The 15,870-nt window shown below is 34.6% G+C and overlaps 1 non-coding gene across 1 annotated transcript; it reads right to left on the minus strand.

Annotated features, from left to right (window-relative positions):
• Nucleotides 1-13,952: 13,952 nt before the first annotated feature.
• LOC128040136 (small nucleolar RNA R71) lies at nt 13,953-14,058 on the minus strand. Its single transcript, XR_008194796.1, has one exon. It is a non-coding gene; the product is annotated as a small nucleolar RNA R71 (small nucleolar RNA).
• Between the last annotated feature and the right edge of the window lie 1,812 nt (nt 14,059-15,870).

Consider the following 15,870-nt stretch of genomic DNA (forward strand, 5'->3'; position numbering starts at 1 on the left):
TTCACCTATTTATAGTGCTAAAAATAGGATAGCCAAATAGGCACAAGCATTCGTCTTAATGTGCTAATTAAAAGATGAATTAAAGTTCAACTCTCTTGGCATTCTTGAAACAAAAAACTCCTTCATTGAATTCTCTTCAATTCAGCTGAATGAATGTCCATGAAGACTTGAAAAATGACTCTTGAATTGTCCCTTGGCTAGCCGAATAGACATTAGCTCCTTAATGATGATTTGAATGCTTAATTTATTCTTTTGAAAGAACAAAAACAGCTGGTAGTTGAAAAGGGTTGTTGCCAAAATTTAAAGAGTATATAATGCTCTTTATAAATTCCTGAAATGATGTGTTAAACCCCTTTTTTAACAGCTCCGTCTTTTGTATTCAAATAGCACTTGAAATGTCACTTCAATTAAGTTGTAACAGCTTTGAAATGCAACGGTTGTTAGCTGAAGAAACTCCTGTAATAAACACATTAAAATACTTCACTTAGGTAAATAAATACTAATTAAACATATCAAGAATAAATACTTCACTTAGGTAAATAAACTAAACATATGCATTAACTATTCCAAGAACTAGTTAATTAAAGAAGCATAAATAAATAAACTTAAACTCATGCATCAATAAATAATCCTAGTAAGCAGATTAATTAAGAGCAACACTTATTAAATAAAGTTCAACAAAAACACTTATTAATTAAACTAAGGTGAGTTGAATAAATGTCCAGCAACTCATTTATTAAACTAAGATGCTTAAATGCATGGTTTGAAATGGAAACTTAACTAACATGAAAGTTACATAATTCATGACTTTATTAAATGCAGAACACATATTAATGATGTGCAAACTATGACATAATTAAAAACACAAGCTGAAATAACTAAAATAACTAAAAATTAATGAATCAAAGTCCTTATTTTCCAGCAGCCAAATTGACAAATTGAAATTAAAAGCTTCATTTTGCACTTGGGCCCATTGAGTTTGGGCCAATCTTGGTGGCATCGAGTTGTGTCGTAACATGATGCGGCCGGGATTGCGTCATACCCTCCTTCTTGAAGACAATTTGCCCTCAAATCGGGCCACTTGCTCGTAAAAAATCATTCAAGGTCACAAGCCGTTTGGTTGACAAATTTGATAGACTTGCGCCAAACAACCTGAAATTCATGTATAACTTGAAAAATACATCGGTTAATTACTTGCCCTCCCTCTTTGGGAAGGAACCACGTCAAAATGCCACCTACACAAAAATGAAATGGGTTAGTGGCAACTTGGATTGTAGGCTCAAAAATACTTGCTGTAATCTCATTCAAAAATGAAACATATAAATTGATGCCAGGATAAAAAACAGAAGTTGATTTTACCTTTCCACAATAAGTTAACAATTTCTTCGTCGGTGATATACCAGAATCAAAAAGCATTCTGGAATTATAAATTTGGACGACAAAAGCCCATGACCCAAATCCTTTAAACAAGATGTAGAACCAAAGCTTTGATTTGGCATTTGCAACTTATCATAGTTTAATAACTTCGTTTTCAGATTTAAAGTCATAACATCGAGCAAGCACAAATGGATCACACATCTATTCACACGAAATTCAGAATGCTTGATTGCTTTCAATAGTGATCCAAAATAACAAAGTTCTCGATAGTTATAGTCTCGAAAATCAAAATCCATTGGATCAAATCCCTCGATCAATAATAAAGAATAATAATCACGGGGATCAAAAATAAAGTTTTTGCTTACTATCTCACATATGCGAAACGAAGAAGGAATGAGCAAACAATCATTCAAATAGTCAAACCTGTCACGTTTCATCCGAGAAAACATGCTTAGGCAAGAGGATTTTGCCCAAGAATTTGAAGGCTCCACAAAACCATCATAATAAAACAATTCAAGCTTTGCATGTGAATAACCCGTAGCACACATGTCCAAAGTCTGCATATGTTGAATCAATCCAACATCAATGATAGATTGTTCAACACAGAGCACATCTAATAAAGAATTCTTCATGCCTCCATTTACAACAAAATTATCTACCACAAGCAGAGAGTAACAATTAGCCAAAACAAAATAAAGAGGTCTTTTGAAAGCTATGTCACTAGCCACTGTCTCAACAGCATGCAACTTTAATTGTCTTTTTTCAATATCATCGATGTGTCTCACTTCATCCACATACTAATCAACGCAACAATTATCATTAGCAAAATTTTCCTTGCCATCATTAAAATCGACCACATCAAGGTTTAGCTCTTTTCCAAAACCCACGTCATAATCAATGTCTTTACTATGAATTGAATAGGGTTGTTTAAAGGATATAGAAACCTCACCTTGATTACCTTTAGGCAATTGTGGGTAGATGTCATTCTCGTTCTTACCTTTCTCGAGCAATCAAAATTGCCTCTCATCAGACAGGTATTGAAGCTGGTATTTGTCAATTGAATCTTCAAAAACCTAAAAAGGAACAATACGAGGAAAACTCACATGTTGGTTAGTGAAAACATTTCTCGCTTTTCTCACTCACTTTCTTCTTTTTCTTTTATTTCTTTTTCTAACTCATTTTCTTTTTCAATTTTCTCTTCTTTCTCACATTTTTGTTCAATCTCAATCTCAATCTCGTTTTTCTTTTTCTCACTCTCACTCTCTTTTTTTCTTCTCTTTAGTTCGTTTAGTATCCGCCTATTTTCTCTCATTATCGTCTCTTGTCTCTCTTTTCTTTTTATTTTTTCTCTCATTTTTTCTTTACAAGATGAAGATAAAACAAAGAAATCAGAATGAGATGTTTTTCGATGAAGAGAAGGGGAAGAATCTACATATGAACCAAGTTCAACTCATTGTGAATATTTCTCCATGGATGATTGCCTTGACGCACTTGACGAGATATTTCTACTTTCTCGTGTATCATATTGGAAATTTACAAGCTCAAAGTTTTCTCTCTTTCTACTCGAATTCCTCGATGAATAAGAACTACGATATAGGTCTCTTCCCAAATAATCATTGGATGATTGTTTTCTCGATGGTCTTTACTCCGTCCCTCGACTTGGTGAAGTTGGCTTCCGTCGGGCTCTTTCCTCCATTCAGTCCAATCATTCATGCAATTTGTCAAATTTGGATTTCACCATTCTACGCATCTCTTGCATCACATATTGGAATTCTTATTTTGAAAACTCTTCTCGAATCATGATTTTATTGCTGAAAAGAAAAGTGATTAAAACAAAACAGAAAATAAATACCTCACCACAAAACCTCACATTTCACTCACGAATAAAAATTGGATGGCACTCACACTCATGTTCTCACTCGTTAAATGGCTTTTTTTTACTCTAATGCTCTTACACACTCGTGCCTTTTACCGCTCGATCTTTTTTTAATGATTTCATAATTTGTCTCGTTTAGACTTATTTGTTGGTTGGGGTCGGTTTCAAAAAGGGTAACAAGGGTAGATTGTAAATTGTGGGGAGGTAGGCTAAACAAAGAAAATTCTCAGTTTCAAGTGTGGTGTTGGGAAGGGTAATTGATGGCAAACCATAGAAAATTCTCAGTAATTGATGGCAAACCATAAAAAAAGTGTTCAGTATTTTGTCATAGAAAATTCACTTGCTGGATCGGGAGTGCAAAAATGAATATGTAACTCTCAACACTCCAACAGAACTTTGGAACAAAAACTGAACACTTTTTTTTAAATTTTGAATTTTTTATGACAAAATACTAATTACAACATAGTACTTTGAATTTTATGATGTTTTTCGAATTTTTTTAATTTTTTTCACTAACTTAGTTCGGGATTGCTACGAACGTCGGCACTCCTTGTTTTAGTAGCTCTGAAACCAAATGATACGATCCGCCTCGGTGTTGAGTCAAGTCGTATTTGAGTTGCCCGATCATCGACGAGGAAGTTTTGTTTGGTTTCAAAAATTGATGAATATTGGTTAAGTATGGAATTGTATGTTGGAATAAGTTCAAGGTGGCTAAAAGATAGATGGATTTTAGATGGAATAACTTTGGGTGGGCTCGGTTTAAGAAAGAAGTAGGATAGAAAAAGTAAGTGATGGAGATGAATAATAGAACTTCAACATCAAGAAAGATTCGATACAATAACGATTATCGCCCCAAATCTTATATGGTTTAAGGTAACAGTTGGGAATAGGTTGATGAACCTCGACCCGTTACTTAGCAAAGTAGGAACCGAAGGTATATTTAGATGGATGAATGCCACACCAGGGTTGGTGATAAGTTCAGAAACAAGTTCAGGATGACGCCACTAGCTCGCTAGATAAGTCACTCGAGACTCGGACGAAATTGGAGAGGAAGTTAACCTCACAGAAACAAAGTTTCATTAAACAAATTGGCAAAAAGTTTAGCAAAAGTCCATTACAAAATCTGACTTCACCTATTTATAGTGCTAAAAATAGGGTAGCCAAATAGTCACAAGCATTCATCTTAATGTGCTAATTAAAAGATGAATTAAAGTTCAACTCTCTTGGCATTCTTAAAACAAATAACTCCTTCATTGAATTCTCTTCAATTCAGCTGAATGAATGTCCATGAAGGCTTGAAAAATGACTCTTGAATTGTCCCTTGGCTAGCCGAATAGAAATCAGCTCCTTAATGATGATTTGAATGCTTAATTTATTCTTTTGAAAGAACAAAAACAGCTGGTAGCTGAAAAGGGTTGTTGCCAAAATTCAAAGAGTATATAATGCTCTTTAAAAATTCCTTAAATGATGTATTAAACCCCCTTTGTAACAGCTCCTTCTTTTGTATTCAAATAGCACTTGAAATGCCACTTCAATTAAATTGTAACAGCTTTGAAATGCAACGGTTGAGAGCTGAAAAAACTCCTGCAATAAACACATTAAAATAACTCATGAAGCATATTAAACACTAATTAAACATATCAAGAATAAGTACTTTACTGAGGTAAATAAACTAAACATATGCATTAACTATTCCAACAACTAGTTAATTAAAGAAGCATAAATAAATAAACTTAAACTCATGCATCAATAAATAATCCTAGTAAGTAGATTAATTAAGAGCAACACTTATTAAATAAAGTTTAACAAAACACTTACTAATTAAGCTAAGGTGAGTTGAATAAATGTCCAGCAACTCATTTATTAAACTAAGATGCTTAAATGCGTGGTTTGAAATGCAAACTTAACTAACATGAAAGTTACATAATGCATGACTTTATTAAATGCAGAACACATATTAATGATGTGCAAACTATGACATAATTAAAAACAAAAACTAAAATAACTAAAAAAACTAAAAATTAATGAATCAAAGTCCTTATTTTCCAGCAGCCAAATTGACAAACTGAAATTAAATGCTTCATTTTGCACTTGGGCACTTCGAGTTTGGGCCAATCTTGGTGGCATTGAGTTGTGTCGTAACATGATGCGGTCGGGATCGCATCAATTTCTAGCATTGCAAATCCCCAAGCAAGGCATTAAATATTTATCTTACCTATCTATCAAATCTATCAGATCTAACAGGCTTACTCTATCACAACATAACATGTAGTGTCATAAATCTTACCTTAACATGGAGTAATCACTAGTAAAGATCCAAATCTATATTTCCTATTTGAAGGAGAAAGAAATACTGCAGGTTCTTTAAGATTCAAATATCAATATTTCTTAAAGAAGGAAGAAGAAATATTTCTGATTTTTCTAACATGAATATCTATATATAAAACCTAAGTCATTATTGGAATCTGACAGGTGTCGCAACTTTCTAAGCTACCTTTATAAATGGTTTGCAACTATGAAAACCCAATATTTTTTTTATAATTCTGGTTGATCTGTCTAATTAGATTCTAACCATATCATATACTACGAACTAGCATGGTAACTCAATGAATTGGGCGTGCAATGCCTTTGGCGAATTCCTCAAACTTCTAATGTTCTCAACACTCTTACCAATCATTTCTCCTGTACAAATCATTACATTTTGAGAATAATCCTTACATAATATTCTAATGTCTGATATGTGCCCGATCTATACACCAAAACAACAATTGGGCGAGTAATCTGTGTCTCATAGATTACTCTCATACTACTCGCTCGCGTATAGGACCAGCCAAATCTGGGTGTTACATATATAATAGTTAAGATTCAAAATATCAAGACCAATCTGGATATAACACTCAAATTCATGGTTATAATCTTTTAATTTTATTTACATAATTTCCCTGAATATTTATATTTTATTCAATTTAGTCCTTAAAACTGAAACAAGTATAACTTTCAAAATTGAGCTTTATTTTTATTCCAATTTCAATTATATCTTTCTAAAGCCATAAAAAATAATTTACATAAATTTAATGTCGGTTTTGACATATTTATAATTTAGTCCCTAAATGTAAAATTAACAAAATTTACTTTATCAAATAATTCTTAAACATTTCATAGCTTCCAAATCTACCATTTTCTATAAAAAAAAATCTAAAATTCTTCAATGACAAGTTTTAAAATCTTTAATAGTTTTGAAAAAGGAGATATAAGTTAGCTGGACCTCTCAAAAACATAAAAATTACACGTAGGTTGATTTGCTTACTGATAACTCTTGAATAGGGTTATTTTTATGCCTTTAGATCTAGCTAATTGCTTGTAGTTAGTTACATTTAGTTGCATTTTAGGACATTCCATTAGACTTTTTCTTGTTTTAGCATTACATTAGGAGCTTGGACTGTATTTAAATTTTAGTTATTTTTAAATTGCTTGTGGAAGGGTTGTGTGTGGTGCTGGATTGGCAGGTGCTAGTGAGGAACAAGAAGTAAAAATGTGAAGGTTTTTCGGGTCAAAGGGCTGGATAGTTTGTAAACTCCAATGCCGTGAAAATACTGGGAAGATGTCCAATCAGCATTCAAAGCGTATCGGTCTGAGGCCTAGTTGAACTTGTACCAGATATATTTACTTGAAAAAGGGGGAAGATCATCATGGGCTGTTGGATTTACCCTAGGGAAAATGATTATAAAAGCCAAACGAGGAAACCCTAAATGGGGCAAAAAAACAAAAGTGAAATAGAGGGTAGCGGTTGAGTAAATGAGAAGAGGAAGATGAAGGTAGTCCCTCTCAGCCACTATAGGACACTACATCACTGGAGTGTGGGTTGGATAAACGGAAGCTATCTTCCCAAAGTTCTTCCATTATTTCTTGATTACTCTTCGTGAATTGCTTTGATGAAAATGATGTTGAATGATACTTTGGATTTGAGTTTTAATTGCCAACCTATGAGCTAAATCTAGTAGGGTTGAGATTACTTATGAAACTCTTATTTTCTTTAATGATTGAAGCGTAGATATGCTTTAATACACCATTTCATTCAACGGTTTTTTTTTACAAAATTGCAAGTTTGCAAAGTCTAGACATAGATGGATGTACATCATGTTCATTAAATTAATTTAATTCTGATAAGGTTAGGTTAATAAGATTGAAATTGAATGATATGAGTAAGTGTTCGATCGAATACTTGTAACAAACTCTTGGCATGGAGCAGAGTTGATATGGAAAGAAAACGAAATAGTGCAGGGTACCATGTTAAAGGCCTATAGACATGTATCACTTAAGGCAAGGTAACTTGAGGTCTTGTTCTCAAAAGAAGCATACCATTTAAGAACTCTTTTGAGCAGTAGATTGAGTATGGTTTCGTTGAGGTATTACTGTCAATAAGGGCAGATTCTTAGTAATCCCGACCTTTCAAATCAACATCGTAGACCCTCTATCCTTTGTCGTTGTATCTTTGCGATAGCATTTTTAGTTGTTACTTGTTCATTTTCATATTATTCACATAATTATTCTTGAATTTACCATTGCATTCTTACTCTTGTCTTGTCATATCATTTTCCGTTATTTATTAGTTAGATATATTGCACACATCATTATTCCTTTAAATTACCACTGCATTCATAACATTATTTTTGTCATAACATTAGTCATACTCATTATAATAACTCAACCATTTTATACCTAATCGATCCTTGTGGAGACGATCTCACTTATCACTTTATTACTTGATTCAACATGTATACTTGCATAATTTGCACATTATTTCACACACAATTTTTTGGCGCCATTGTTGGGGATCAAGAAATTGGTGAAATTTGGTTTTGTTATTTTCTTTTGTTTTCTTAGTTTTAGCTAACTTAGTTGTATTTAATTTCTATAGGGTTACCATCAGCGTATGAGAAGAGGCATTCCTGTTAACGAAGAGTGTCCTTTTGACCCAGAGAGTGAAAGAACTTTGTGAAGGAGGAGAAAAGAATTATGTAATATGGCTAGGGAAGGGAATGATCCTGGTCTGAATGATCATGGTCTCAGTGATGATCCTATTGGTAAGGATGTTAATCCTCCTATTCATATTGTGATAGATGATCGAGATAGGCCAATTCTAGAACATGTTGTTCCAATTTTGGATAATTTGAATCCAAGTATAGTCAGACCACACATACAAGCTTAGCAATTCAAGCTAAAATCGATAATGTTTCAGATGTTGCAAAAACTAGGACAGTTTGGTGGATTACCTATTGAAGATCTAAGACTGCATTTAAAATAATAGGGTGTTCCTGAAGACGCTTAGCGACTTAAATTGTTCCCATACTATTTGAGAGATTATGAAAGAGCGTGGATGAATGCTTTACCGTCGGGAACAATGGCATCATGGAATGACTTGTGCCAAAGTGTTTTTGCTACGGTATAATCCACTAAATATGAATGCGAAGCTTAGAAATGACATCACATCTTTTCTGCAATCGAACGATGAAACGCTATATGAAGCTTAGGAATGATTTAAAGAATTACTTCAAAAATATCCAATGTATGGAGATGTTTTATAATGGGTTGAATGCACATACGAGGATAGTAGTTGATGCTTTTGCCAATGATACGAGGATAATAGTTGATGCTTCTGCTAATGGTACCCTATTGGATAAATCTTATAATGAAGCATAGGGGATTTTGGAAAAGATTACCAACAATGATTATCAATATCCTACCACGAGAGTTGGAATGGGTAAGAAAGCTGTAGGTACTATGGAGCTTGATGCAATCAGTTCGTTGATAGCCCATGTATCTTCTTTAGCTAATATGATCAAAACAATGAAGAGGCCCACTCCAGCTCAGGAGATAAAATCAGCCAAACTATCTTGTGTTTATTATGGTGAAGAACATGTGTTTGATGAATGCCCATCAAACCTAGCATCTGTATATTACATGGGTAATTTTAACCGAAATAATAGCCCTTATTCCAACACCTACAATCCAGGGTGGAAGCAACATTCAAAATTTAGTTGGAATAATCTGGTGTGGGGAATTTAAACAATGTTGGAAGATAGAATGCTTATAGTGCATCGCCTGGTTATAATCATCCTATGCCAAGGGAAAATGTTCAACAGGGTCAAACATCATCTGCTACCTCCATTGAAGCCTTGCTGAATGAATATATGGCCAAAAATGATGCTGTAATTTAGAGCTAGGTTGAGTCCCTCAGAGCTCATTAGAATCAAGTGGAGCAGATAGCGAATGCTTTAAATTTGAGGCCACAAGGAGCATTACCAAGTGATACCGATAATTTGAGAACACAAGGGAATGAACCGTGCAAGGCCATCACTCTCAGAAGTGGGACACAGTTGGATGATGGTGTTCAAGACACCACTGTAGAAAAGGACAACTTCATACTCTACCATGGAAAGAATTCATAATCAACAGAAAAGCATACTGCAACTAAAAAGGGTAAATAAAAGAATGTTGTAGTAGAATCATATCTTGTTGCCAAACAAAAATGCCATAGCAAAATAGTATCAACAACCTGAAGGACGACCACCTATACCTTTTCCTTAGCGATTCCATAATTCTAAACAGGATATTAAGTTCAAAAGATTTTTGGATGTTCTGAAGCAACTCCACATTAACATATCACTAGTAGAAGCTTTGGAGCATATGCCTAATTATGTGAAATTCAAGAAAGATATATTATCAAAGAAGCACAAATTGAGAGAATTTGAGATTTTTGCTGTCACTGAAGGGTGCATAGCAATGTTGATGAATAAATTACCTCCAAAGTTGAAGGACCCAAGGAGTTTGACTATCTCATGTTCAATTGGAAATTATTTTGTTGGCAAGGCAATATGTGATTTAGGAGTGAGTGTAAATCTAATACCTATGTCTATTTTAAGGAAGTTGGAATTGGGAAAGCAAGACCTACTACGGTTACTTTTCAACTGGCTAATCGATCCTATGCACATCCGGAAGGTAAAATTGAAGATGTCCTGGTTAGAGTAGATAAATTTATTTTTCCTGTAGATTTTCTTATTTTAGGATGTGAAGTTGACCAGGATGTGCTAATTATTCTTGGAAGACATTTTCTTGCTACTGGCAATACTTTAATTGATGTGTAGAAAGACAAATTGATCATGAGTGTAAATGATCAACATATTACTTTCAATGTATTGGATGCCTTAAAATGTGCTGATGAGAATGAAGAATGCCATGCCATTAGGTTGATAGCAACAATAGTAGAGGAAGAGTTTGCAAAATTTTGCCACAGTAATTCTGATAGTGATAAAGGCTCACTTGAGCAGAGTGACACAGTAATTTTTGAGGACATTGGTGAACTTATAGAGGCCAAGTAGTTTGTGGATAGACCAGGGAAGAAGTTTAAATCCTTAAATTTATCAGATCGCTCTTTTAATCCGCCTAAACCTTTTATAGAGGAACCTCCCATACTAGAGTTGAAACCTTTGCCGAAACATTTAAAATATGCATATTTGGGAGACAACAACACCTTACCAGAAGTAATTTCTACGGATTTGACACCCGAGTAAGATGTCAAATTGTTAGCAGTCCTTCGGTAACCTAAGAAGGCATTAAGATATACTATTGCTGTTATAAAGGGAATTAGTCCTGCTTTCTTCATGCATAAAATTTTGTTGGAGGATTGCCATAGCAATTCTAATGAACAGTAGAGAAGACTGAATCCGATCATGAAATAAGTTGTCAAGGAACAGATTATCAAGTGGCTTGATGCTGGCATTATTTACCCGATTTCAGATAGCTCATGATCGAGTCCTGTACACTATGTACCAAAGGAAGGAGGTGTCACAATAGTGATTACTGATAATAATGAGCTCATTTGTATCGCACTGGCACGAGATGGACAGTATGCATGGACTATCACAAGCTTAACAAGGCAACTAAGAATGACCATTTTCCTTTACCATTTATTGATCAAATGTTAAATAGATCCGCTGAGAAAGCTTTCTACTATATTTTGGATTTTTATTCAGGGTATAATCAGATTGTCATAGCTCCTAATGACCAAGAGAAGACCACTTTCACGTGTCTATGTGGAACTTTTGCATTTAGACAGATGCCATTCGGGTTATGTAATGCCTCGACAACTTTTCAGCGTTGTATGATGGTCATATTCTCAAACATGGTGGAAAACTTCCTTTAAGTCTTTATGAACGATTTCTTTGTTTTTGGCAATGGTTTCGATGATTTCTTAAAAAATCTGGAATTGGTTTTGTTCCATTGTGAATAAACAAATCTTATTTTCAACTGGGAAAAATGCCACTTCATGGTTCGTGAAGGAATTATTCCGGGGCATAAGATATCATTGCAAGGGATTGAAGTGGACAGAGCAAAAATTAAGGTAACAGAAAAATTGCCACCTCCCACCAGTGTCAAGGGTATTAGAAGGTTTTTGGGTCATGCAGGTTTTTATAGAAGATTCATTAAGGATTTCTTAAAGATATCTAAACCCTTGTGCACCTTGCTGGAGAAAAATAGACCTTTCAATTTTGATGAACATTGGTTGGTAGCTTTTGAGGAATTGAAGAAACGACTGGTAGCAACACCAATGTAATATCTCTAGAATGGACACAGTCTTTTGAACTCATGTATGACGCCAACGATTATGCTGTGGGAGCAGTGTTGGGGCATAGGAAAGACAAAGTACTACGTGAAATATATTATGCGAACATAACCTTGATGGATGTGTAGCTTAAATATACCGCCACGGAAAAGGAGTGTTTGACTGTGGTGTTCGCATTCAATAAGATCTGCTCTTACCTAGTTGGTACCAAGGTCATAGTCTACACGAATCACTTTGTTATTAGGTATTAGGTGAATACTCTTGTTGCAGGAGTTCGACTTGGAAATTAGAGTTTGAAAGGGGACTGAAAATTAAGTGGCTGATCACTTGTCAAGGTTAGAATCTGTTAATGTAGATGACAATGACAAACTTATTAAAGAAGACATTCCAGATGAGCAGCTATTAGTTGCCATGGCATTACCTTGGTATGCTGATATAGTGAATTTTTTAGTAAGTGGTTTGATGCCACCTGATATCAACAGCTAATGAAGGCAGAAATTCCTTCATGATTCCAAACATTATTATTGGGATGAACCCTTCCTATTTAAGCATTGAGCTAATCAGATAATTAGGAAGGTTTGTTGGGGTAAAGGGTTGGACAGTTTGTCACCGTAAATGCCGTGGCAATGTCGAGAAGATGTCCAATCATCACTCAAAGCGTACCAGTCTTAGGCTTAGTTGAACTTGTACTAGATATATCTACCTGAAAAAGAGGGAAGAAAATCATGGGTTGTTGGATTTACCCTAGGGAAAACGATTTTAAAAGCCAAACGAGAAAGCCCTAAAGGAGAAAAAAAACAAAAGAGAAAAAGAGGGTAGCGGCTGAGTAGAGACGGAAAGAGTAAGACAAAGATAGTCCCTCTCAACCACCACAAGACACTAGATCGCTGTTATCTTCCCGACTTTTTTCTGTTATTTCTTGATTACTCTTCGTGAATTGCTTTGATGAAAACGATGTTTAATGATACTTTGGATTTGAATTGTAATTGCCAGCCCATGAACTAAATCTCATAGGGCTGGGTTACTTGATGAAACTCTATTTTTGTAATGACTAAAGCGTAGATATACTTTAATACACTGTTTCATCAATGGTTGTTTTTGTTATACAAAATTACATGTTTGCAAACTCTAGACATAGATGAATGTACATCATGTTCATTAATTAATCTAATTTTGACAAGGTTAGTTTAATGATATTGAAATTGAATGATATGAGCAATTATTTGACCAAATACTTGTAGCAAACTCTAGACATATAGCAGCGTTGATACGGAAAGGAAAAGAACATTACAGGGTACCGTGCTAAAGGCCTATAGACATATATTTCTTAAGACAAGGTAACTTTAGGTATTGTTCTTGAAATAATCATACCATTTATGAGTCTAATGTGATTTTAAATTTTTTTTGTATTGATAATTTATGTTATATAAACGATTTATTAAGTTCAAGTGGTATGACCCTAAAGTCATGTGGTTTTAGAAAATGAAGTATCAGGACCTCATTTCTATAAACCGAGTCGTAGATATTTTTATAAATATTTACGGACTGTCATTAAGGTGGTATTAAATTTTTTTGAAAAATTTTAATGTTATGATAGTTAATTAAGCGAAAAGGACTAAATTGTAAAAGTTGAAAAAAAATCAATCGCTATTGGTTTAAAGTTGTTAATTGAATAATGAATATAAATGGGTGGCTTGGTATGGAAAATTAACCATAATTGGTGATAGTGGGTGGCAATGTGGTTGATTATTAAGTTATTATTTGAATTAATTTGTTAATTAAGTTTTAACGTATTAAAATAATAAAAGAAAAGTAAAAGAAAAGAAAAAGAAAAGTTTCATCTTACCTTGTTATTCACCAAAAAGAGAATGAACAAACTCCATTTGATAAGCTTCAACTTTTGACTAACAATGGTTTCTTGGATGTAAGCCCCTATTCATCTTCGGCTGTTCCTATTCTCCTTGATTGATAACGCCTTTTCTTGGTTAGACTCGTAGGCACCAAGCATTATTAGAAAATGGGATGAACTCGCTGGAAAGTTCTTACAGGAGTTCTTCCCGATTAGTAAAACATTTCAGCTAAAATGAAATCTTACTATCTTCAGATAGATGGAGGGAGAAAGTTTTTATGAGGCATGGGAACATTTGACGATGTTGATTCAAAAATGCCCACACCATGGATTTCTTGAGTGGATGCGACTATAGGTATTCTCTAATTTTTTGGACACGAATGCACGATCTGGATTAGACGGAGCAACAGGAGGTGCCCTTATGAATAGGACGCACGATGATGCATATGAAATTATTGAAAACATGGCATTAAACTCCTTTCAGTGGCCAATTGAACGAATCACATATTGCTAGAAACCTGCCACGATAAAAGCTATCCAAGAGGATGACAAGTATCAACAGTGAGTGGATTGTTTCAACCGTATAAAATATGCTTCTGCACTATCTATACATAGGGAGACAAATCGCTCTTCTACTATATTAACAATCCTACCGAGGATGTAAATTACATCGGGAGTAGGTGTGAAAGCCCTTCTTTGAATACATATAATCCTGGTTGGAGAGATCACCCGAATCTAAGATGGGGAGGGAACCAATGAGCAGGTAATAATTTAAAGCAAGCTAAAACCACTAATTACTAACCTTTTTATTTGGAGAAACCCCTTGATAGGGCCAACCCAAGTGACCATACTGCATGTGGTTAATGTCTGGATAGAATTGAGGGAGAGATATAGTCAATAAGGACAGATGTCAAAGAAGTGCAGTCTAAGTGTACCGGCTCCAAAATAACATTGAGTAAACTCAAGGTATTCCTAGCAATATAGAAGACAATCCGTGAGGGGAAGGTAATGAGCATGTGAAGGCGATAGCACTTCGATCGAGCAAAGTACTGAGTAACGTGGACAACCCTACTCCGGAGGTCGTTATTGAGAATACTGATGATCTTGAAGAGGAATCCCCGGAAGCTGAAAAAGAACCAAGGCTAGGAGAGGTAAATAAACGATCGACTGAACAAGGAAAAGAAACGCCTAAAGATGCTGAAATCACAAAAACCCTATTCCCTTCGAGAAAAACAAAAGAGGGATGAGGACAAATTTGTAAGTTTCTTAAACTTATTTAAAACACTAAATGTTAATCTACCTTTAATTGAGTTAGTGGAGAAGGTTCCCAAGTACGCCAAGTTTTTAAAGGAAATGATGGAGAGGCGTAAGAAAATTAAGGTAGGCGAACAAGTGAACTTAAGTGCTTCTTATAGTGTGACTCTTTCAAACCAGGTGCCTCAAAAACTAAAAGACTCGGGGAGTTTTACTCTTTCCATATAGATAGGGAGTATTCATTTTAATTGAGCTCTATGTGATTTAGGAGCTAGTATTAATTTGATGCCTTTATCAATTTTTGAGAAACTCGGGTTAGGGGATTTTCGAACTACTAAAGTAACATTACAGTTGGCTAACAGGTCTTCAGTACATCCAAAAGGGGTATTAGAAGATGTGTTAGTGAAAGTACGAAGTTTCATTATCCTTGCAGATTTTGTGGTGCTTGATTTTGAAGAAGATGAGGAGATACCGACCTTGTTAGGAAGACCCTTTTTGGCTACTTCTAAGTCTACCATTGATTTAGAAAAGAATGAATTAACCATGTAAATCAATGGTGATATATAAATATTTAAATGCGACCATCAATTTAGTGAAGCAAAAAGTCGAAAAAAGTTAGGAGAACAGTGTAAGAAGTAACTATTTATAACGTTCTTGGATCAAGGGACACACTTCCTTTTATGCGTGCAGACAGAATAAACAGGTTTAAGGAAAGAGACAAACGAGCCTAGGTGGAATGGCAGGTTGGTGATGGACTAATACTAATAGAATGGAAGAATCATCCATCGGTGACCTGATGGTACTGTCGGATGAGTCTGGCAATAAAATTTAGAAATATTTGAATTGCATAACTATTGTAAATTATTGTGTATTTAACTAACTACAGAGTTT

The sequence above is a fragment of the Gossypium raimondii genome, chromosome 3 (assembly GCF_025698545.1).
Source record: "Gossypium raimondii isolate GPD5lz chromosome 3, ASM2569854v1, whole genome shotgun sequence".
Lineage (NCBI taxonomy): Eukaryota > Viridiplantae > Streptophyta > Magnoliopsida > Malvales > Malvaceae > Gossypium > Gossypium raimondii.